Source organism: Epinephelus fuscoguttatus, linkage group LG12 (genome assembly GCF_011397635.1).
Source record: "Epinephelus fuscoguttatus linkage group LG12, E.fuscoguttatus.final_Chr_v1".
NCBI lineage: Eukaryota > Metazoa > Chordata > Actinopteri > Perciformes > Serranidae > Epinephelus > Epinephelus fuscoguttatus.
The window spans coordinates 4,244,932-4,271,170 of NC_064763.1; the positions used below are offsets into that span (position 1 = coordinate 4,244,932).

At 41.4% G+C, this 26,239-nt stretch overlaps 1 long non-coding RNA gene across 1 annotated transcript; it reads left to right on the forward strand.

Annotated features, from left to right (window-relative positions):
- The first annotated feature begins 16,064 nt into the window (after positions 1-16,064).
- Positions 16,065-16,941, forward strand: LOC125898053 (uncharacterized). Its single transcript, XR_007450575.1, has 3 exons — positions 16,065-16,228; positions 16,298-16,612; positions 16,884-16,941. It is a non-coding gene; the product is annotated as an uncharacterized LOC125898053 (long non-coding RNA).
- Positions 16,942-26,239: the final 9,298 nt, after the last annotated feature.

The following is a 26,239-nucleotide window of genomic DNA, read 5'->3' on the forward strand; positions in this document are numbered from 1 at the left end:
TGTGCTAACTGGGGCTAATGCTAGTGCTAACTTTGTTGATAGAAACGTACAGCCGATAGTTGGAATCAATTTTCAAAACTTACCTGGCAGACCGACCTCCTCACTCACTTTCCTCCACGCCAGGTCTTTCTTGGTCCAAAGCTTATAATTTGGGGACGTAATGTCATAAAGCTCAGGGTGGCCACAAACAGCTATTATTAGCTTGTCCTCCATTTTCGGAACAAAGCGGGGCAGTTGTTGACCATTGAGGTCCATCCAGATGTGGCAGAGAAGTGTGTGAAGGCTACCTGCATTCTCCATAACCCAGACACCTGCAGTGAGGGCGAGCATCCCAGTCGCTGTCGGTGAAGTGGAGCCTGCATTGAATATTAGCACCAAAATAAATATCCATCTGTCTCCGGTGAGTTTTTTGTGTGTGAAAATCAATAAATGTTCACTGTATCCGGCAAGTCACATGTCGCCTGAATGAATGTTGTTTACTACAATGGCAGCAGCACGTCAGTGACGTCGGTGACGACAGGAAAATCTCAATGCTGATAGGCTGCTCCGACACAGCATCAAGCGAATATTTCGCTCGAGTTCAATATTTTGAACTTGCGCGACACGAATTTCGCGTGTTTGCTCCATTCGCGTCGCGCCATTCGCGCCGCCGGCACAAATTCGCGTCTATTCGCATCTTTACATTGACTTTGTATGTACTCTTATCGCGTAAAAAATTCGCCTCGCGCCCGGTGTGAACACACTGTCCAGAGCCAAAAAAAATCCAAAACATAAATACCTCACCAGTGCACCACCTCTTCCCTCTCGTAAGTTATGAACAGTTCCTTATTTATGCAATTATTATAGTATTGTGCAATAATTGCCCAGATTGGCCATGTTTTCTCCCTGAGGGAGCTATGTTACATCCGGTTGTAAATTCTGTTGCAGAGGGCAGCATAAAGTTAAAATGGTTTAACTTTGGATGGCAATGCCATTTAAAGGTGCTGGTATTCTTTGCCGGCCTTATTTAATTTTACCCTCCTGCTCACATCCACAAAAACGACATCCAGTTTGACATCTACCATCTGCCTGATTCCATGTGAACGTGGCCTAAACTTGTGATGTCATAGGGTATAAATTATGCATTAAGTTGTGTGCATCTGTTTTGTGTGGAAGGATACACACACTTGCAAAGACTTCTATCAAGCACAAATCATCTTTATGGAACTGGCAGCTACAATATTTTATGGCATGTTTCCAACACAAACACTTAATAAAACACTACATCAAATAAAATAATTGATGAAAGGGTCATTCTACTTGGTTCACTGTACCAGATGGCCAAATCTCTGGTGCCATCTTGACAAATATAACTTTTTAATCAGAGTACCTAGGATCATGTTTAAAGACATGTTTTTAACTAATTCGACCACGATGATTCTGATTCTGACAAATTAGCAGAACTTGGTAAGTCGCTACTCTTCAGTAAAAAACAAGTCTACTAATACATCCGAGTAAAAGAAGAAACAACCACAATGAGAGGATGAATAGCTGCAAACAATAGGCTCTTCCTGCACTGTGATGGACTGAGTGAAGTCAGTACAAAGGATGCCTACAAGTCAGGCAACCACCCCCCCATATCAACTGTTGTCATACCCATGTATTATCTTATATGCACATATTTGCATATCATCTGGGGCTTGTGCAAACAAGATACTACTTGGGTATGACAACAAAATACAAAATATTACTTTCTGGGACTTGGGCACATTCACACTGGCGTTATTTGATCCTCTTTAAAGGATCCCTGGTCCGCTTCCACGGATAGTTCGGTTCGTTTGGAGTGGTGTGAAGGTTCATTCGAACCAGTGCTGGACTGAGATATAAAATCAGCCCAGGACTTTTGCCCAGACCAGCCCACCACAATCGGCTGGACATCCCCCATCCGTGTACTCCCCTTCAACACATAAACATACCAGCCACAAATACCACTACTTAGCTGAGTGGTATTGGAGTAGAGTGCAGATAGATTTATATACAAACAATATGCAATGTTGGGCCCTCCTTACACTGAGGGAGGACCATCCTACTTTCTTAAAAAGATCACAGTGGTGTGTAGCGGTTTGACAATCTTCTAGAAACTAGAAACTCTTAAAATGCAGTCAGCTAGAGTTCAGTTTGCAGACAGCTAATAAGCTAGCTAGCATTTGTTATTTGTCATTTGTTATTCATTGTGTCAAGTTCAAATAGCTAGACATACACTCCCTGTAGTGCTGCTTACCACTTCACCTCCATCACCTGGCGTGCCGCCCTCTCCTACACTGTGAGCCTCCTGTTCCCTGCCGTCTTGTCCCTGAATAGTAGGATGGGTGTGGGCCGTGATTAGCCAGTGCTCAGATGAGAGACAAACCAGTGGGCCCATCATCTCTCTGAATAAAATAAATTAAAAAGAAAAAAAAGCTTACTACCAGCCCACACTAGAGCAGTACACCAGGAATTCTCCCGGTACTCTGGATGGCCAATCCATCCCTGATTCAAACTCTGGTGCGGACCAAACAAGCGAACCCTGGTCTGCTTGAAAACTGGGGGTCTCGGTTCACTTGCAAGTGAATCCTGGTGCGGTTCGCTTATAGTGGGAAATGCAAATGGACTATCCAGTGAACCAAAGAGAGAAAGTGAACCAAAGAGAGGAAGTGACATAGAGCGCAGTGCATTTTGGGAAGAAAAAAAACCAAAACAAAGCCAACAGCGCGAACCGGGAGAAGCAGAGATTAAAGAAAAAGTTGGAAAATGTCTCGTGTGCAGACGTGGAATAGCGAGGAGGTGCAAGAACCCCAAGACTGCATAAATTTAGTGTTGCTCCATTGGTTTTGTGGTGACTAAGCCGGCTGAAGGGGATGGATTTCCATTTTCGGTCCTGGCCAATCGATGAGCTGGGTTCTCTTCTTCCTCATGCTTGTTTCCTCCCTGGTCAGTGGTTGTTTTGGGCAATACCGCCCCCAAATAAGCAGCTGTTGTCAAGGTCAAGGTCAAGGTTACATTTATTTCTATAGCACATTCAAAACAATGAAGTTTACCAAAGTGCTTTACAAGAACATCAATAAAAGTACCATATAATAAGAACATAAAACTAAACTAGTCCATACCCGGGGATGTGTTATGTATAAAGGAATAAGAAATCAACAACAGTATATTAGAGGAGATGCAAAATGAGAGCACTGTAAATGCACTGTGTAATAAATATCAATGTAAGACAAACAATGCACACTGTATTTAGAAACATGGTCTCCGTGCAAGCACAGCTCGTGCTGCTAATGGTGCTCACAGTATGAATGGGTAGTGGAAAAACGCAAATATAAACAGTAGAAATGTGGAGAAAATGCAAAAATGGCATTGTGGCTGTCTGCACATGACCAAGATGAAAGCCTGTGTGTAAGTTCAGAAAAACAGGTCAAAGCAGTGAGGGGGAAAACAGATGATGACAGACGGATGGACAGAGGTTTAATAGCAGGATAAATACAGTATACAATACAATACACATCAACATAAAACTATACAGGAGTCACAGGAAAAATCAAGTCTGGCACACAACAGGTCCAAAAGCCAAGGAGAAAAAGCAAGTTTTTAAAGAAGACTCGCCAATGAATCGTCGTGTCTGACATGAAGTGGCAAGCTATTCCACAGCTTTGGAGCAGCCACTGAGAACGCTCGGTCGCCTTTAGTTTTAAGCCTGGATCTGGGGACCTGGAGTTTGCATGTTCTCCCCGTGTCAGCGTGGGTTCTCTCCGGGCACTCCGGCTTCCTCCAACAGTCTAAAGACATGCAGATTGGGGACTAGGTTAATTGGTAACTCTAAATTGTCCGTAGGTGTGAATGTGAGCGTGAACGGTTGTTTGTCTCTATGTGTCAGCCCTGCGATAGTCTGGCGACCTGTCCAGGGTGTACCCTGCCTCTCGCCCGATGTCAGCTGGGATACGCTCCAGCCCCCCCGCGACCCTCAAGAGGATGAAGCAGTTAGATGAAGATCTGGGGACCTCAAACGGCAGCTCATTTGATGATCTAAGGGCTCTGACTGGATTATGAACTTGAAGCAGTTCTGCCAGATACTGGGGGGCCAAGCCACTTAAAATCTTAAAAACACACAGTAAAACCTTAAATGCATTCTGAAGCGGATGGGAAGCCAGTGTGAGGAAGCCAGAACAGGAGTAATGTGGTCCCGCTTCTTAGTGCCAGTCAGAAGGCAAGCGGCAGCATTCTGCAGTATCTGAAGGCGACGGAGGGAGCACTGATCTAGACCAATATACAAAGAATTACAGTAATCAAGCCTAGAACATATGAAAGCATGATATGAAAGCATGAATGACCCTTTCCAAGTCATCAAAGGATAAATATGGCTTCACTTTTGCCAGGGGCCCGAAGCTGGTGAAAGGAACCTTTAACCACCATGCCAGTTTGTCTTTTTAGATTTAGATCAGTGTCCAGAGTCACACCAAGGGTTTTGATATGCAAGCTGGTTTTGGAGGCGAGGGGGCCCATACCAGCAACAGAGTTAATGCTACATGGTGGATGTCCAAACACAATAACCTTAGTTTTATTGTCATTTAAGTTGAGAATGACTTTGGCTCATCCAAGGCTTAATATCAGCCAAACAGGCCTGTAGAGGGGTTAGTGAGTCCTTACAATTTATATTTAGAGAGAGGTAAATCTGTATGCCATCTGCATAACAATGAAACGATATATTATGCATATGAAAAATGGTGCCCAGGGGTAGCATATAGAAAGAAAATAGCAATGGGCCCAAAACAGACCCATGAGGGACCCCACAGGTGAGAGGAGCCATGCTGGAAGAGAGTTCTCCCAACTTTACAGAGAAACTCCTCTCGATCAAGTAGGGCTAGAGCAGCTTGAGGGCCGCACCCCTGATACCCACATACTGATCCAGGCGTGACAACAGGGTCCTGTGATCAACAGTGTCAAATGCTGCAGTCAAGTCCAGGGTCACTAAGATAGCAGCACAACCTGAATCAACAGTTAAAATGATATAATTAAAAACTCTCAGAAGCACCGATTCAGCACTATGGCGGGGCCTGAAGCCAGACTGAAACTTCCCAAAAATATCATTTCTCTTTAGAAATGATGATAGCTGAGTAGCCATTACCTTCTCCAACACTTTAGATAGAAATGGTAGTTTGGAGATGAAAATGGGAGAGGACAGAAGGATCTAGGTTAGGCTTTTTGATAAGCACTATAGCATGTTTAAGAGGAGCTGGAAAGCACTCAGAGCTAAAACAAGCATGGACCAACATTAGAATAAAAGAACCAATGGAACTGAAAACCTCCTTGAAGAGGCAAGAGGGGATGCTGTCTGACAGGCAATTAGTGACAGTGATATTGGCTCAAACTGATTAAAAACAGCAGAGAACAGGAGGGTCAGGGGGTCAGGAGCAGGGTGAGGAGCACCAGCAGGTGGAGCTGCCTGCAGAGCAGAGATTTTCTGAACAAAAAAGTTTAGAAAGTCATTGCAAAGAGAGGATGTAGGTACAATTTGATCAGTACTGCAAGGGTTAACGAGAGAATCCAGAACATTGAACAAAACCCTGGGCCCAGCTTTCACTGCACTCTGGTACTCTAATAAACAATCTCGCAATATACCAAATGACACCTGCAACTTGTCCTTCTTCCATCTTCTCTCAGCACGCCTGCAAGAGCGCCTGAGAGCACGGATAGATTTATTTATCCATGGTTCAGAGGGAGCCTTAGAAGTTCTGTTCCGAAAAGGGACAATAGAGTCCAAAATGGTAACGCACTTAGAGTCATAGAGCGCAACAAGATTCTTTGGACTGAACACACTGTATTCATTCATAGATGAATTTACAAGATTATCAAACATCGAGCAGAACTGCAGTGAGATATCCAAGTTAACAACTCGGAACTGACGTACAGGAGGACGGGCAGCAACAACAGAGCAAGGGATGGTAGAGAATAACACTGGTAGATGATGAGAAATACAGGCACTGTTACAGAGCTCATTTATACTGACAGACAGGCCATGAGATAACACCAGGTCAAGTGTATGTCCTTTTTCATGTGTTGAACAAGAGACCCACTGAGTAATGATCAAATACGTCAATGAGTGAAAGAAACTCCTTAACCAGCGGTTTATCTTCACAACATACATGAATGTTAAAATCTCCCAGGATTAAACATTTATTGTAGGTCACCAAAATACTAGACAGGAACTTTTCAAAATCTTAAATACAGTTCTTGTTATATTTAGGAGGACGATAAACAACTGCAAATAACGTGGGAGGAGAAGAGTTCAGTTCAATAAGCTGCAGCTCAAAACTGGAGTAGACAGATGGGATTCCTCGACAGAAAAAGCTGGACTTTCACACACAAGCTGCCCGTCCCCCCTTACCTGTGGTTTGGGGGGAACTCAAAAAGTTACAGTCAGGAGGAAGAAGCTCGAAAAAATTTACGGACTCACCAGCTTGAATCCAAGTTTCCGTGATAAACATCAGGTGTAATTCACAGGAGAAGAAAAAATCCTTTAGCAAGAAAGTTTTGTTTGCTAGTGATCTAGCATTGATTAACTGCATAACATTATCCAGGTGGTTTGGTCCGCTTTAAAAAGTGCAGTTTGAAAGTGAACTGCACCAAATGAAGGTGTGAAATTTATCGCCATTCCCCGCCCAATCGAACCAAGTCCCCCAGACTATCCTGGTGTGAATGCACGCTTGGTTAATTTGTTAACTTAGGTTCAGGAGCAGGGCCACGCCTCAGCCACACCTCTGATTTCTTGCCAGGCCTACTTATACCTGGGGTTCATCCCAATACCTGATCTCGCATCTTGGCTAGGCTGACCAAACGTCCTCTTTTGTCCGGACATGTCCACTTCTCACGTCCCATCCGGGGCGTCTGGGTGGTTTTTATAAACTGATGATAATGTCCGGTTTTCCGTGTGTTTGTGTGTGTGTGTTAGAGTGCGGCAGGGGCCACATATTTCTGTCCGAACCTGAACCGAGCCCGACATTATTTAATGACCAAAGCACTGAGTTTGTGTCACACAGTTGTTATGGTTACAGGCTATTTAACAAGCCGGGCGTGCTCAGCGGAGAGGGAGACCTCTGTGTTTGAGACGGGAGCGGGAGGTCTGATGCTTCCAGCGAGAGGAGAGGGAGAAATATAACAAAATAAGATAAAATAGGAAAAACCTGTCTCCCTCTTTTAATTTATTTTCAGCATTTAATCAAGGCGGAGGCGGGCAGCTGGAGGTCTGAGACTTCCAGAGAGGAGAGAGGTAGAAACAAGAAGCCAATGTGTGTCTGTGTGTGTTATGTTCAGGTGTTGTCACGTAAATAACAGTGCTCAAGCAATAAACAGGACAGACAATAGGATTTTATTTATTTTTACACTACATTTTCACCGAAAGCTGACCGAATCCGGCCCGAGCCCGAATACAATTTATAGCTACATTTTTGACCAACCCCGGCCCGACCCGTCAGGTACCGTCGGGCTCGGATCGCCACACTCTAGTGTGTGTATGTGTCCCCTATTGGGGCCTATCTGAATTTCTGCCTTTGAGAGATATTATTTTGTAATATAACTGAATTTTCTATCCATACATATAAATTTTAAATATATTATAATTATAAGGCATCTTTGAGTAAACTGCGAGTATCATTTAAGTAGGCTATGTCGTGGCCGGCCAAGTGTCCTCTTTTTTGGAAATCAAAATATGGTCACCCTAATCTTGGCTCCGCCCTTGTAATACACGGGGGACAGATGCAAGGATGAGATGCTAGGAGAGAAGAAACTAGGAAATATGTCTTTAGAGAAACAAGATGTCTTTCACTCTAAAGCGTCACATGAAGCAACGTCTGCTTGTGATGATGGCGTGTAACGACGAGCATTTCGTTACCAGTGACATTTTGCCTTGTAAATATGTCACAGATGGGCTTGTATTAATGCACTTTATATGGACAACTTAACATAGCACTTTAATGATTGCACATAGCAATTTACCCATATGGAAAAGATATAGATAAATTTTATAAAGTTTGTATATCTTTTGTCTGAAACTTGTATGTAATGCATACAACAGTGAAACCAGATATAAGATCCTTATTAAATTTGTACAAAATGAAACTTGTATGACTTGGGTACTTATAAGAACATTATATGACAGTAATTCCACATACAATATCCTACAATATCAAACTTATATGAGTTGGACAATAATCAGTGAAACTAAACTCTTGTAAGTATTACAGAAAACACTTACAAGATTTACTTGTGGTGCCACAAACAACATAATATGATAATAAAATTGAAGGGAAAAGCATGACTGAAAGCAGGTTTTCAACATGTAATGACAAAGGACTGTTAAAATGTTGCTAAGTTTAGCATTTTTGCAAAACCAGGGATCATATTCTTATCTCTAAACGAATTAATTTTCCTAAAATTATTACATGGGTAATATTGTTTAACATTTTAGGAGCAATTATATCCAATAAGTTAGGAAAAATGATTAAATCAACACAGCAAATATTCAAAATCCCTGTCGAATGTATTCAATGTAACGCAGAGATTGAAAAAGACTATTCATCCCATTCTTGTAGAAATAGTTTTATATATATATATATATATATATATATATATATATATATATATATATATATATATATACTGTAGATGCAACTCTTAAGAGGTGGCAGGGACCCAACCCTTCAGCATTGGCATCACAATCAATGCCAAGATCACAGAGCTCTGTGCCAAAAGTAAAGCATCCCCTTAAATTGAGCTTTGTTGCTGTTTGTTGTTTGTTGTGTAATTTCAGTACTCAGATTGTTGAAAACAAACACACTGTTCCATGTGAAATGATTATTGTTCAGCAGTGGTAAATATTAGTCAGTATAAGTGACTATGCCTAATTTGTTTTGCGAATAAAGTTCATTGAATTAAAAATTTGCCTAACAGCCATTTTTTCAGTATTACAGGTATTGAAAGACAACATTTATAGACTGCATTTATGTAATTTGAATGGTAGAAAGTAGTTGTTCTGGGAGCTGGCCAAGCAGTTAGTGCATTGCTAGTTTGTTACACAGTTTGATCCAATTGCAGTAGTAAAGGGACAAATTAAGTCTTGTCACTTTCATATGTGAGTCATGTGTTTCTTATGACAGAAACTTATATGAAACTGACTGTATAGATTTGTTTATATAAAGTATGTATTTTTTATAATCTTGTTTCAGATTTCATAGGCTGACATTTAAGAATTCTTATAGAAAACATAGTTTATCGTGACATTATATCCCTTAACATACAAAAAAACTATATGTAATGGTACATATTCATATATGTTTTTATAGCCTACTGGTTTTTATTGAATGACATATAACCAGCTCAGTGGCCTAGTGGTAGAGTGTCCACCCTGAGACTGGGTCATACCATCTGTATGATACAGATACACCAATGTGATTGGTGCAGCTTGGTTATGGGTATAGGTAATGAGCATCATTACTGATTGCCAGAGTGACTCGCTGAGCAAATTCAAATTGTGCTCTCGTGAGAACTCTGGATTTCCAGGGTAAGGAGAGACAGGAACTGCGCAAAATTACGCAGCGACACATCTTGCGGTTCTACCAGTGCGGTTCTCGTACAAACTCAGAGGACTACGTGTTTCGAAAGACTGACGAAAGCAAAGATGGCTGCACCCTATTTATCTTAAGTGGCTCTGCTCTTTACTATCATTTTTACTGTTGAGCAAATTTGAGTTTTCATTTTAATCACTTGTACACATTATAATGCCTTATGGGAATGCTTTATGATGTATTGTTGTGCATGGAATCTCTAGCTAGCAGTGTTGCTAATAATTAAAGGCTCTGCTACTGCAATAGGGACAACTGCTTTCTTTGAGGCATCCATCTTTCTTTACGTTTATGTCGCAAATGGTACAAACGCAAACGAGGACACAAACCGCCAATTTAAACAGGAAGTTATGACATTTTACGACATCATCTTGAGTCTCACTGCTCGTAGCAATGTAAATTGCTTGTCAGGGTGTTCGCGTTGCCTGGTACACATTTCTGTCTGTTCTGACAGTCGCTATGTCACATTAGGTGACTGTGGAGTCATAAAATTTTGCCGTGACATGACTGACAGGCACGACACACTACACGATGGTCCACACCAATCATCCCCGGTCATCTTTTACAATGTGTGTGATGTCATCGGGTTATCCTTGTCCTATTTTTATTACTTTTACTATTATTTCAGTCACTGTGTCTGTTCATGTGCCAGCTGAAATGTTATTGTAGTAATGTAAAAAGCTACATTTGAAGTACCATATGCAAACATGCAAGTCACTGAATACATACAAGTCAAGTTCCTGCAAATGTTTCACAATAAAAGCCTATTTAGAAAATGAAGAGATTGTCTCAAAAGTTATAACAGATTTTGATTTTACACAGATACAAGTGTTGAATTTGAAATGACGGCGTGATGCATTAACTTTATCAAGACAAACGGAAGCAGATAAAAAGTAAAAATAGAAAAATACAGAGGGAAAAATAAATAACGGACCATCTATAATGTAGTCTGTTTCAAATGAAGCTGGTGCCCTCTGCAATTGTGATGAGTAAAAGCCCCGCCACTATTTTTTAATTTTCGTACTTTATGTCCATCTCCATTATGAAAAAAGAACATTCTTTGCTCACTTGATGCTAATGGCAGTACTCACCAGGTCAATAAAGTGCCTCTGCTGTTTCATGCCGGCATTTTTCCCTTTTTACTCGTCCCTAGAGGAAATATCAAAAAGGCTGTGGTGTTCTTGAGTACAGTTGTCTACGGCAGCAGATAGCTCTGAGTTCCTATTGGTCAAAGTGACGGCTATATATAAATCAGCAGTAGGCATTAACGGTAAATATTATGTGTTAATTATATTTAATATTTATGACTATAAGTTAATTACAGGGAAGACATGATATGTGTGAATACCTGTTCATGGAAGGAACCTAGGGTGAAGTAGTGGCACAGTATAAAAGTCGCCAGTTTCTATCTGTCTGTGTTGCTGGTCAGATCTCTGGTCCCTGTACAGGTCTGTTTGGTGCTGTTGTTTAAATTAACAACCTGCCTCCACCGGTCATCTCTGTGTCCTGTTACATCCAGCCGCTAAACGGTCATTCTAACACGGCGGCAGCTGATTAATGCTGGATCAGTTGTCAGGAGGCTTTATTAACAGCTATAGAAACTTTTGATGGAGTTTGTGTCTGCACACACATAATGTTATAATGATAAAGATACAGATACAGTTATTAGTAACATAGCAGCAGTGTTTTCTTTCTAACAATCATCTGCACAAGAACAACAACAACCTGTGTTTGTATTTATAATATGTACTGTGTCTTGCTCAGTCACAGAATGTGTTCATATGATTTAGACATTCATTATCTGCATCTGTATTGTTCTGATTGTGAATACCTAAATCTTGTTCAGATTTTTAACTCAATGGTGAATCAGAAAACAAATCAAATATAAAACTTGGCAGTGATCAGTGTTTCATTTAACCTTTATTTCAACAGGGAGGTCCATTGAGAGCGAGCTCTCTTTTTCAAGGACGCCCTGCATGCAATACATAACACACACAATTACAAAATTACAAGGTACATAAACATGAGAGTACAGAATACAAAAAAAATACAGTCTTAACAACATAGTGACAAAGTGAAAAAACTAAACATAGTAGATACAGACAAGACTAAAAGTAACAGGAGCAAGACTGATCTCTAAGTAAAGCCTCATCAAGTAGCACCACGAAGGACTCGATGGAAACCAGATTATCTAATTTAAGTGACTCCTGGAGTCTATTCCATCTCAGGGGCATAAAAACTGAAGGCGGTCTTCCCTAGTTCACTTTTCATACGTGGGATGTGAAGTCTAAGCTGTGTCTGTGAACGTGTATTATAACCAGGGGTACAAAGTTTTAAAAGTGAGGTTAAATATAAGGGAAGCTTTCCACACAAGGCTTTATAAGTGAATAAAAGACAGTGCTGTTCTCTGCGAACTTTGAGAGAGGGCCAGCCCATTTTTTCATATAAAATGCAGTGGTGGATAAGATACCGATCCCCAGTGATAAAACGTAAGGTACTGTGAAAAACTGCATTAAGAGGTTTCAATGTGGAGCTGAGGGTTTGAAAAGAAAGCTTGGTGTCCAACCAAATGCCCAGGTATTTATGAGACTCAACAGTTTCAACTGACTCACCATACGGGGTTTGAATACTGAGACAGGAGTCATTTAGTTGTGACCTTGTGAACCACAAAGCTTTAGTTTTACTGGGATTCAGGACAAGCTTGTGGGAAATAAGAGACAATTGAAAACAGTTAAAAGCAGATTGCAGGCTTGCAACGGCTGATTTAAGAGTGGGGCCAAAACTGTACAAAATTGTGTCGTCCGCATAGAAATGAGCATCACAAAGTGGTGAGGGGAGTAAAATGTTATTAATATAAAGACTAAATAAACGTGGGCCCAGGATGGATTCTTGTGGAACACCTTTGCCCAAAGAAAGAGAGCTGGATCTAGCACCATCTGCAACTACCGCTTGTGATCTACCTGAAAGACAGTCAGAGAACCAGCTGATAGAGAGACTGTCTAGGCCAATGGATGATAGTTTGCCTAATAAAAGAGTGTTGGGTAAGGGTTATTTTAAAAGTAATCAAAGTACGTTACTGCGTCACTTTTTTAAAAAGTAACCAGTTACTTTACTGCGTTACTCCCTGAGAAAAGTAACTCAAGCACTTTTAAAGTACTTGTGAGTATTCTACATTTCCTATTGGGCAATGGACCACACGGCACTAAGCCTACATTTTTTTGTCTCCAAAATTAAAGTTATGGACCACTTGGCCTTCACTGAGATCCAATTCTCCCATCACAGCCATCACTTTGACCTGTAGAAACACAGAACAATCTGCTGCCGTAGACAACTGTATGACAACAACACCCCAGCATTTTTATTATTTCCTCTAGGGATGTTACCACACAGAGTAAAAGGGGAAATGATGGTGTGAAACAGCAGAGGCAGTTTGTCAACCCGCTGAGTTAACATTACTGTCGTTAGCATCAAGCTAGGTACAAGCAATGGTACATCCTCACGGTCGGACATAAAGTAGTAACATTAACAAATAGCTGCGGGGCTTTTACTCGCCACAACTGCAGAGGCTCCCAGCTTCATTTGAAACAAACTAGATTATAGACGGTCTGTTATTTATTAATCCCTCTGTGTGTTTATATATTTACTTTTTATCCGCTCCATTGTCTTTAACATATTGCACCGTCGTTTCAAACTCAACACTTGTTTAAAATTAAAAGCCCCTTATAACCTCGGCTGAGAGAATCCCTCCATTTTCTAAATGGGCTTTTATTCTGAAACATTTGTCAGAACTTCCTGTGGAAGATACACTAGCTTGACAGTTTACGTATGGTGCTTCAAATGTAGCTCCTGCCATCTGCTGACGCTTTTAGGTGACTACAACATGTCGGCTGGCACATATTTTTATACAGTCTCTGGAACAGACACAGTTCTGGCAGTGACTCAAATAATAGTGAAAGTAATAAAAATAGAACAAGAATAACCCGATGACATCACACACGCCGTGAAAGACTACCAGGGATAATTGGTGAGTACCAGCGTGAAGCGTGTACCAGGCATAATGCAAGTCCTGAGTCTGAAATATGTCTGTCAGCGAGTCCTCCTCCACCTATTTAGACTCTACCGTAGACAACAGCAGCATTTATCCGACCACGTAGTGAGCCACAAGCTCCATGGCTTCTTTCAGACTGATAGGTTTAACGTTATCTCCATTATTAGAAACAAACGACAGCCATTGCTGTTTTGGAGCTGAAGGACCAGCGTTCTAAAAGTAACTGATGTCTTGTTCAAAAATGTAACATAGACTCACGGTGTTCCGGACACTTTGCACAGCAAAAGTCCCTTAAGATATCAATGCATGGATAGAGAATCCTGACTGGCTTATGTGTCTCTGGGGGCGGGTCTTACATGCACACCAAAGTTTGATTGACACATTTTGGACCAGTTGTTTGGGAGAAATTAAAAAAAAAAAAACGTCACTTGACAAGGGTGTCCGAAATACCATGTGTGCTCATGCTGATCCGGACGGTTAGACATTTTGGCTGATGGTATTCCGGACAGGTAAGGAGGAGTTTATTCTAACACTATTAAAGCACATATTTTAGTAAATATCAGATATTTAATGCATGATATTGATGAATAACTATTACATATTGTATATTTATCATCTCTAAGCATTACATTTTCTGATATGATGCGCGTCAGAGAGTCTAAAATGGTGGCGCAATTGAAAATGGTGGTAAAGTTAATTAACTAAGTTGATGCACGTGTCAGAATTAAAATTGATGTTGATATAACGTTAACATTATATAGCTAGAGATAATGCTATTGTAAAACCAAGTGCATGATTAAAGTGCTCTGGTAAATTTGAATTGTAAGTTTAATTTGAAACAATTAACTCCCTCCCTTCCTCCTTTCCCTAAAGTTAACGTTTCATAACTGACATAGGCCTATTTACATAATGTAACCTTGCAATAAGATCACTTAAGAGTAATACTTCTTAATGACCAGCAGTCAGTCCATTGGTTATATAAAAAATAAACTTTATTACAATTTTAGCAAGATATATATAAAAGGAGGTTTTTTTTTTGACACAATACAAAAATAGAAATTTGAAGAAAGGAGACAAACTGGACCTTATTCCACAAATGACAAACAATACAATAGTGCTTTAAGGCTCACAGGGAAACTAAGCTCAAAATGAAACACATACAGTGGACTGGAGGAGATTACTGGCTCGATGGTCACTCGCTACGGCGCGCTCATGAACACATCAAAAAGCAACTCAGGACCTGGGTCTGGCAACTGGCCTCACACTGCAAGCCCGACTCGCGCATACTGGCTACCTCCCCTGCTCGGCCGACAGCAGTGCCACAGCAATACAAAGAGACACTAACACGATACCTGGCATCTTAGCGGACCGCGAGGAGGAAGCCTTTTACTTCCGGTGTTGCAGGCAATTATGTCCTGACAACCCCTGGCCAGTCAGAATCTCCCACCTGGCCACAATAATGTTAGATATATATACACATAATATAATAGATAATAGCTATAATAGATATAATAAAATGACATGTTGTAATTTTTTTTGTTTTTAACTATAGTGTGTGAACTGAACATTGGAGGCTGCAAGAAATTAAACAAAACAAGAAAAAACCAGCAGGTAATAACAGGTAACATTAACTGGTAACCATAATAATTCTTAAACATGTAATTTTGTATTTGTATGTAAACTATTTACAGTAATGTGTGTGTGTGTGTGTGCGTGTTCTATGCAGTGAGACAACATTTATGACATAGCCACTCTCCCTCCTGGCCTTCTTCTCTCCTCTCCTTTTTTCTAGTTCCTTCTTCCTTTTTTCTGTTCATTTTTCTCCCTCTCTTCAGCTTCCAGTCTATCCAAATGTGCAACATAGTCATCACTTGTGATGACACAAGCCTGTGGGACCAGGCGGCGTACCCCTCCTGGTTTGTCCCCAAATGTGGGCGTCATAAGGATTTCAGAAAGTGAATGCGGAATGAGACCGGCTTCAACGAGGTAATTTTTGTTGGACCTGTTGCATGTGGGACATTTAACGTTACACTGTGTTTCCTCTGAAGGTGGCAATGAGCTGCTGGGCGCAGCAGAGGGAATGGCAGCCTGTGGATTGGATGAGGTGGGCATGGCGGAGGAGGTTGGCATGGCAGAGGAGGCCGCTGCAGTGGAAGAGGTGGGCCCAACAGAGGGAACGGCCTAAGGAGCAGTGGAGGAGGCGGTGGGCACAGCAGCTCAACTAGGCACAAGCTTTACCATCTGGAAAGAAATTGATCAGGTTAAAACCTAGGGTTCCTAATGTTAAATTAAATTTAAGTTGCATAACAATTAATAGGAATCATTATACAAAATAAAATAAAAAACCTAACCTGTGACATGTCCACTGCCTCTCTTGACAGAGGATGGATGCCTGTACCAGCTGCACTGACTGCCAGGTGCACAGTGATGTCCTCTCTGGTGGTGATCTGCTGGCGGTAAACATGCCTCCTCCCCTTCTGACAGACCACCCGCTCCTTGGACTTTGGCTTGTCCCCGAAGCCGGACTCGTCACAATTCCAGATCTGACCAGGTTTGTCTTGCAGACTGTACTTCTCCACAATACCCTCGTACAAGCTGAAAAACTTTTCTATTGCCTCAGGTGTGGCCGCGAGGACCCTGGCCTGATTGAGGGAGTCTGGTGTCCAGGAGGTCAGCTCTAGATGGCGGGTTTTAAATCTGGACCACCAGTTGTCACTGAGTCCCTTCTCGATGTTTACCAGTGTCTCCCGGCCACTGTCCTTAATTATTTCTAAGGCCAGGCATTTTATAACAGACCTGGTCAGGGGGAAGCCATGGTCAGCCATCCAGGTAATATAATTAACAAGGGCCTTTTCCTCCTCCTGGTTAATGGCCCTGTTTGGATGAGGACCACATTCAAATCTGCCGAGCTTGTGATCTGCAAATGTAGACTTGGGTATGTTATATTTTTTAGAGGTTTTCCTGACACTCTCCCCTTTTCTAACCTCTTCCATAGCAGCCTCAAGAGTCTCCCTGCTGTAAGTTTTGTTTCTTTTCCCTGACATTTTTCCCTACCAAAAGAGACATGAATCCAGATTTTGAATTTGTTAGCATTTCTCTATGGTGCTATTGATGGTAAATCTGATATTTATGGATTTTATGTAAAATTATGCTTGTGTGAAGTGTGTTTCAATACAATTTTAAAAGCATTGTTTTCCCTTGAACAGCATGGGAGAGAGAGAGGCCAGACACACGCCGGGCAGAGGCCAGCGAGCCACATGATCGGCACATCATTTTATTTTATGTTATTGTTGTTAGTTCATATTCACTTTAACGTTAATTGTTCAAGTTAATAAAATATGTTGTTTGAAATGTAACCTCAGACTCTTTTTTTAATAGCATTAAGTTTTTTATATAACACAAGTTCACATTAACATTATTTTAAAGATTTATGTTTTTTATGTTATGTTTTATGTTAACAGACTTTCATGGCAAATATTGGATCAATTATGTGTTGTTGGTAACGTTGAAATGTTATGGCTTGAAAAGTTAAAGTTACAAATGTATGCTGTCCCTAACCAGATACACAGATGTGTTTTAAAATAACTATAAAACAGTCATTTTAAGAGTGAGGTGTTGTTTCAGTGTTGATGCTGTGATACACCAGTGACGCTGTTATGCGCTGATATTCATGTCGAACAAAGTGCCTCTATAAATGCGTGTATCCCTTCAAAAAGTCAAAATATTTGAACAAAGTAACTCCTAAATATTGAATGAAACCCTAAGAACATTCATGACATTTTATTTTTGGTTGATCGTGTTTTAAAATCAGTAATTTGCACATGGATCCCTCTCCCCTCTGTCTCTTGTCCTGCTGGAAATTCCTCCCCTCCACCATTTTCTGAGCGTTCATAGGTGCATATTGGAAACTCACGTTGATTTCTCCCAAACGACTGGCTGTAGAAAGGGAAAACTGGTCTGAGTCGAAAGAGGTGGAGTCAGTGATGACACAAATATTTATATGACCCATGACCTGGAAGTATTTATTTATTGAATTTGCAGGAAAAGGTCAAGTGTCTGGAATACCGTGATGTCCGGAAAACAGTGAGTCTACGTTACTTAAGTAAGTATTTGATTACTCAAACAGCAAACTAACGCGTTAGGTTACTCGTTACTGCAAAAAGTAATCAAAGTACTCTAACGCTTTGTTACTTTGTAACGCGTTATACCCAACTCTGGCAGTGATACACTTGAGTTTAATCTGCTATCTGTCCTCACTCTGTATGAAACTCCAGTGATATTGGGATGTATCAGATCAGTCTGATCAGTCTGATCTGCTGCAGTGCTGCACTGTCCAGTCAATAACTGATATCCAGTCAGGGGGTGTGTCGGTTGGTAAAAGGCTTCCACAAAGGCTGCACTTGTGCATCCTCGCTTCCCTCCCCTCTGAAAGCCTCCTCTCTCCTTGACTCCTCCAAGTACATTTAATGAATTGAGATGTCTAAGATTTCGGGGTCAAGTGATCAAGGAAAGAGGATAGAGGAGTCAAGAAGAGATATTGGGATGAACCCATAGTCAACTAAACCTGCTCCATTTGTCTCTTTGGGGGGGCGCCGAGGGATGGTTCGCCCAGGGCGTAAAACTAGCCAGGACCATCTCTGGCTGATAACACAGGCTTGTTTCTCTGGCCAAATCCCTCATTTCTGCTTAAAGTTGTAAACTCACAAACGGAGGTGGTTGAGATTAGCGCATTTCATCTTGATCCGGCTCTCCCGCAAGGGGAAGAATGTCTGCTTATGTTCCAGTGAGGGAACTAAGGGCGTATGTTGCACCCACTCACACGGTCAGTTGTTTGTCTGTTTCAAAAAGCTGGGTTACCCTATGTCTAAACAGTGTCTATCCCACTGAATTGTGACACAGTTTTTTGCTTGTGTGTCTGAAGCTCAAAAACATTTGACACGTACTGAGATTTTTACAAGTCTCATAATTCGAAAAGTTACTGTTAAAAACGTACGACATAGCTTGTGTCAGTAATTGACTGACCCCTCCTGTGCTCTTGTTTGGTTTACAGTCATGTCACGAAGAAGCTTTTTATTGGATTCCACTGGATACTATGACAGTGAGGGAGGACACATCACTACATAAAGGGAAAACATGCAGAGGTAAGCTGGAGTTTATGTTTGTGCCTCAGTCACACTGTTTGCACACTGCGTATGTATGTGTTTAATGCAGTCGTATGTTTTTCATTTTCAAACCTCTCCCTCCTTTCTGGTGCATTTCTCATTACATCTCGGATTTTCAGAGGCCGCAAGATCCCTTGTTGCTTGAGTAGAGACACAATCAGTTACATTGGCAAAACACAGACAGCTTCAGAGACAGCAACAGTGACAGCAAGAGTAGCAGCTTCAGCTACAGGAGTAGGAACACCAACAGCAGGGCTCCCATCACGTCCAAACTGAAGCTTTTGGTGTTTCTTTTCTTCATGCTCCCCCTGTGTTTTGGTAATGGATCTCTCCTTCCGCAGACTATCATATCTAGTTCATCAGCTTGTGTTTTATAGAGTGTCTGTCTTTGAATAAAACATACCTGTTTAACCTATGCTTTTCTTTTCTTTTCGTTTCTCTCCATCCATCAGGATTTGCATACTTGATTCTGACTCTGTGCAACAACTTCTTGGATATTATATATATATATATATATATATATATATATATATATATTTTTTTTAATAAACTTTTATTCAATTTTCCAAAAGCGTTCAAAAAAAATCAAATTACAAAATTACAATTTTCACAGGTTTACAAGACTGGTCAATAAGTGAAAAGAGAGAAGCACAGCACTTTAACAATGTGAAAGTCAATCTAGTGAAACACATACATGGGTCAGATTCCCGTAATGTCCCATTTCAAGCGTATGTCCAGTTAGTTCAGTTCCAAATAGTATTTAATTCCAAGCTGTTCCAATGGTCTCTTCCATTTCTGCTGAAAAGTATGAATCCTCCCACTGATGTAATGTCCCGATTTTTCAAGAGTCACGACCTCGGATATCAGAGATTTCCACATAAGAACAGAGGGAGGGTCATCTCCTACCCACTTCACCATGATTGCTTTCCTTGCCAGCATTAAGAGTGATTGAATCACTTCTTCATGTTGTTTAAGAAAATTGGGGAAATTTCCAAGCAAACATAAAAGTGGATTTGGTGACACCTGTTGTCCTATTGCAATTCTAATGTTTGCACATATTGCCCTCCAGAATACCTGAATTGTATTGCATTCCCACAGGCAATGCAACCTAGTGCCTGCATGACTTTTACATTTGGGACAATTTGGTGAAACTCCTGTTGTATATTTACTATAAATACTATATGGCGATATATAAATATCATGTAGGACATTATATTGTAATTCTTTATATCTGTTGCAAATTGAAATTCTGGAGGGCAATCGCAAGATGTCATTCCACATATCGTCACTTATCACACATTTCAGTAAAGTACACCATGATGTTTTAAGCCATGCCAGTTTATCCGCATTCAAATTTAACATTTCTGAATAAAATTTCGACACAAAATGTTTTTGCTCTTTGTGGTTCAGAAAAAACATCTCTAATGGACAAGAATCGTTAGAGTATTCCAGCGAGTTGGTTTTCTCATACACATGTCTGACCTGTAAATATTTATAATGATCATTCTTGGATATGTGGTACTGAGTTTTCAGAGATTCAAACGTTCTGAATCTCCCTTTCTCAAAGAGATCATGAATTCTAGTAATTCCTACTCTTTGCCAAGATGTAAGATTTGGACCTAGCCCTGGTGATGATAGCTCTGGGTTTCCTTCCAATGTTTTTAAAATAATATAATATATAATAATAAACTTTATTTATATAGCACCTTTCAAGAGCATAAAAGTCACTAAGTGCTTTACAGAGGCAATAAAGCAAAAAATATACATATAGACATAAAACACAGTAACACAGTAAAGGGAGAAAAAAAAATCAAACAAAGGTAAGTCTAAACAAATGGGTCTTAAGCTGCTTTTTGAAGGTGTCCACAGTGTCCACAGATCTTATATTCAGTGGGAGAGAGTTCCAAAGTTTAGGTGCCACAACCTCAAAACCATAGTCTCCTTTGGTTTTCAGCCTAGAACGAGGAACTACCAGCAGGCCCTGATCTGAGGACCTCAGAGACCTGCTGGTGACATAAGGCCCGTTTCCACTGAAGAAGTTCCTGGTACTATTTGGGGGGCAGGAACTACTACAGGAATGTCCTCTCGCTCGGCCCTCTGAACCGTCGTGTCTCCACTGAGAGAGCGGAGTAGGAGGAAGGTTCCTGTAAAGTTACGGGCTCTGGATGTGACGTAATCGTTGCGCGACCATTTACCGGGGTGATGTAGGGACGCTGTTAGCTGATAGCCCTTAGCGGTGTCTGTAATAACTCACTAAATGGCCCGTGAAAAAAAAAAATTCCAGCGGATGTCTTAGTTACAACATGATTGAGCTAACTGGAGTAGTTTCACGTCGTATCCGACAACGGGAGGCTTTTAACAGATGACGTCCTGATGTTAGCCTGCTGTTAGCTCTCTCTGTCAGCGGCAGCCACTGATGCTTTCTAGACATCATGATTTCCCAAAACTGAATAAATACCACACATAGCAACACAAAACTGCTTTGCTAGCTCAATCATGTTGTAACTAAGATATCCGCTGGAAAAATATTTTTTTCACGGGCCATTTAGTGAGTTTTTTTTACATGGCGGAGAAAGCTATATGAACGAGCTAATCCTCTTCTGCTGAGTTTTAAAAATGCCGGCTATTTTGTTGCTTTCTGTTGACATCACATCTCTCCTTGAGTATATCCAATCAGCACCAAGTAATCCCCAAGCCCCAGCCGGGAGTCTTTCGGGGCCGTTCTGAGTACCTACCCCGAGGCAGGGACTTGTTTAGCCCCTGTAAAAGTTCCGGAACTCTGTCCTTCGGGGGTGGTTCCTGCGGTGGAGACACGCAGCAACGGCCCCGGCCCCGTAAAATTACCCCGAAGTTCCTGCGGTGGAAACGGGCCTATAAGGCTGCAGTAGATCACTAATGTAGGCCTGTGCCTGACCATGCAGAGCACTATATATGTGACCACAAGAACTTTAAATTGGATCCTAAATTTGATGGGGAGCCAGTGGAGGGCAATTAAAATTGGAGTCACATGAGACCTTTTGGGGGACCTGGTCAACAGTCTGGCAGCAGCGTTTTGGACTACTTGTAGGCGATCCAGAGACGATTTGCTGAGGCAGGTAAAAAGAGAGTTGCAACAATCCAGATGTGACGAAACAAATGCATGGATCAACATTTCCATCTCTGCTTGAGATACAATGGGCCTGAGTTTGGCTATGTTCCTCAGCTGGAAAAAGCAAGAGCGGATCAATAACTTCACATGTTGGTCCAGAGTCAGAGCCTGGTCCACAGTGACACCACGAATTTTTACAGATGATTTAACCATTGAGGTATGAAAACCTAGACCATCCTTGATCTTAGGGACAAGACTTGAAGGGGCAGAAATAAGGACTTCGGTTTTGTCAGAGTTAAGCTGCAAAAAGTTATTGGCCATCCAGTTTTTTATAGCTCTCACACAGTCATTTAGAGCTGACAGTATAGCAAGGTTGTGGGATTTAAAGGAGGCATAAAGCTGAATATCATCTGCGTAGCAGTGATAAGAGATACCTTTAAACTGTTTTATTATTTGCCCAAGGGGAAGCACGTACAGGGCAAATAGAACTGGACCAAGGACTGAACCTTGGGGCACACCACAGCTGAGAGTTTCAGATGGGGAGGCGAAATTACCAACAGATACAGCAAAGCTCCTGTCAGAGAGGTAGGAGGAGAACCACTGCAGGGCTGACCCAGTCACACCCACCCACTGCCCAAGTCTCTCTATCAGTATACATTGGTCCACTGTATCAAACGCTGCACTGAGATCCAATAGCACGACCCGGCATCACTGTGCATCAGGATATCGTTGGAGACTCTAAGAAGGGCTGTTTCTGTAGAGTGCAGCCTTCGAAAGCCAGACTGAAACTTATCAAAGATACAGTGCTCATCTAATGCAGTTGTGAGCTGGTTTGCAACCACTTTCTCTTAGATTTTAGCGACAAAAGGCAACTTGGAGATGGGCCTGTAATTTTGAGGTAGAGAAGAGTCTACATTTGAATTCTTGAGAAGTGGTTGAATAACAGCATGTTTGAAATGAGCAGGGACACAACCAGATAATAGAGAGTTGTTAATTATAGAGAGCACCGCAGGACCAATAGAACCAATGACATCTTTAAACAAAGATGTTGGTAGGATATCAAGAGAGCAAGAGGAAGTTTTCATACGGTTAACCAAATTAGTAAGTTCTTGCAGAGTTATAGGAGAAAAGCTCTCCAGGATAGACAGCCGAGAGTAGAAGAGAAGCGATAGAGGGGGCAGGAGAGGGGAGAATATTTGATCTAATCTCATTAATCTTTCCCACAAAGAAAGACAGAAAATTGTTACATTCCTCATCAGAGAAAATTAGCACAGCAGGTGATGCAGGAGTAACAATATTACCAATAGTATCAAATAACACTTTGGGATAATGCCGATTATTAGACACAAGCCTGGAGAAATAAGCAGCTCTGGCATCCTTCACTGCATTATTAAAAGACGCTAGAAGTTCTTTCAAATAAAGATGGTGGACATGCAGTTGAGTGGATTTCCATAGGCGCTCGAACCTTCGACAGTCTCTCTTCAGAGAGTGAATATTGTCATTTATCCAAGGAGAGGGCTTGATCAGGGGGGCCCGCCTAGTTTTAATAGGGGCCACTTCATCCAGTACAGTAAGGCAGTGTTCATTAAAGGAATGTACCAAGGTGTCAACGTCACTGTCCACATCAGAGTCGAAGTAGAAGGCAGCAGAGAACTTTCCAGCAGAACGGTGGTTAAGGATGCGAGAGCTTATAATACGTCGACAGGGTAAGGAATCCAGATGAAAAGACAAATCAAATAAAATACAATTGTGATCAGTAACAAAAAGATCCTCAAGGGACAAAGAATCAGTATTCAAACCCAAAGTAAAAACAAGATCCAGTGTGCCCTCTATTGTGTGCAGGGCCTAATACATGCTGAGTAAGGTTAAAAGACTCTGTGATGTTAATAAAGCTAGAGGCAAAATTGTCTGAAACATCATCAACATGTATATTAAAATCACCAGCAATGATAAATCTGGATAGCTTAAGAATAGAGGCCAATAAGTCAGTGAATTCAGTCAAAAATGAGCCATTTGGGCCAGGAGGACAGTAAATACAGTAAAATGGATTTTTACGTCCAATTTTAATCATTTGAAGCTCAAAGGAAGAGAAAGACCCAGTGCTCACCGAGCGACGTACAAAGCGGCTCCTGAACACCGCAGCAAGTCCTCCACCGTGGCCTGAGAGTCTGAGCGAGCTGATAAAAGTGTAGCCCTTTGGGCAGAGCTCAATGAGGGGGCCCAGTTCCATATTCCATATTCCTGCCAGGTTTCCGTCAGGAAAAGAAAGTCCAAGTTTTTAGACAAGACAAAGTCGTGTAGCACGAACGATTTGTTCGCTATGGAGCGCGCATTAAGTAGCGCCATTTGGAGAGGTGAAGACTACTCGCAGTCAGCGGGGCAGGGAGCGCAGATGACGCGGACTCCCTCCACCGCACCAATGTATTCCACACATCGGAGGGGCCGAGATCAGCTCCTTGGCCAAGTCGGGAAACAGGTCGGAGAACGAAGAGTCTGACAGTTCCAGTCATCGATAAAGGGAGATCATTCCACAGAGTAACAGGAAACATCAAGCCATGGCTCATCAGAAGAGAACGGCGCCGTTTTCCAGCGACACCTCGCCTCCAGAGCCATCTTAGCTTCACCTGGACTCTGGCCCTTCTCCCTCTCCTTCTTCCATACTTGCGAGAGCCTTGGAGCTGCAAACTACTGCGGGGAATGCCGGCAGCCACTGACAGGAACGGAGGTGCCGAGGATTGCGGGTGACTACACCAAGGAGTAGAAACACCATGATCCATCATGGATGCCCTGATGAACAGGAGAGTCTGGCGATCATACACCTAAGCAGCAAATCCATCGTTGACAAACAGTAGAACGAACAGAGCAATACAAAGAACAGGTAGGAGCCCACGGGAAACCCGGGCAGTGGCAGAGCCAAACACAGGCACCATCATACCCGGAAATATGCTGTGTGGATGGAAAAATATTGAGTGGATGAGTCTCTTTGAATATTTTCCTCAATTTCCTCCATGTCCGCAGTACGTTGGTTATCAAGGGGTTATTCCTAGCAATGTGTGGCCATTCATTTAGGCATTTGTCTAACAAGTTCACTGGAGAGAAGGGTTTACACATTGTTACCTCTAGGTCAAGCCAAGGAGAGTATGAATGTTCATTCACCCATGAAGAAATAATTCTGGCTTGTATGGAAATTGCGTAGTATTCTACATTTGGTAAACCCCACCCACCTCACTCTTTTGGCAACTGTAATGTCTCTAATTTCACTTTGGGTTTCCTTCCAGCCCAAATGAAGTCTGATATAATTTTATTGATTACCTTTATGTCATTTGATGTAGGAAGTACAAATAGCATTGATATAGAATATTGTATTTTTGGAAGGATTGTCATCTTGATAAGGTTATTCTGCCCAGAAATGAGACGGGAAGTTTCTTCCATCTTGTCAATGTTCCTTTGAGATTCTTTACTAAGGGATTCACATTTTCCACATAGAGCTGGTTAATTTGGGGAGTAATTTTGACTCCTAGATAATTATACCCCGACGGGGACCAACAAAAAGGCTTCACATAAACCAGTTCAGCGGTATCATCATTTAGGTGCATCATTTCTGATTTATCGAAGTTTACTTTATATCCGGATATTAAACCAAATTCTGTGATACGCTCTATTAGGGCCGGTAATGATCTAATTGGGTCTGTTAGTGTCAGAAGGACATCATCAGCGTAAAGTAAAATTTTATGTTGTTTTGTGCCAATATCAACTCCCTGAATATTTGGATTTTGTCTGATGGCCATTGCCAAGGGTTCTATGGCCAAATCGAATAGGACAGGAGACAATGGGCTTCCTTGAGCGGTGCCTCTTGCTAAATTAAAGGCAGCAGATAACAGACCATTTGTCAAAACTGAAGCTGAAGGTGCTTTATATAACAGTTTAATCCACCTCAGAAAATTTGACCCAAATCCAAATTTTTTCATAACGTCATACATGTATTCCCATTCAATTCTATCAAACGCCTTTTCGGCATCCATAGAAATAACAGCACTCAGTATTTGGTAAGAGCTAAGGTAGTGAATAATACTGAAAAGGCATCTTGTGTTGTAGAAAGAGTTTCTACCCTTAATAAAACCAGTCTGTTCCGCATCCACAATAGAAGTCATAACATGCTCAAGCCTAAGGGCCGGTATCTTAGACAGTATTTTATTATCTACTCCAAGAAGACTAATTGGCCTATATGAGGAGCATAGCTCTGGGTTTCTGTTTTTCTTCACTATTAATGTTATATTGGCTCTGTACATCGATTCTGGAAGTTTAGAATCTT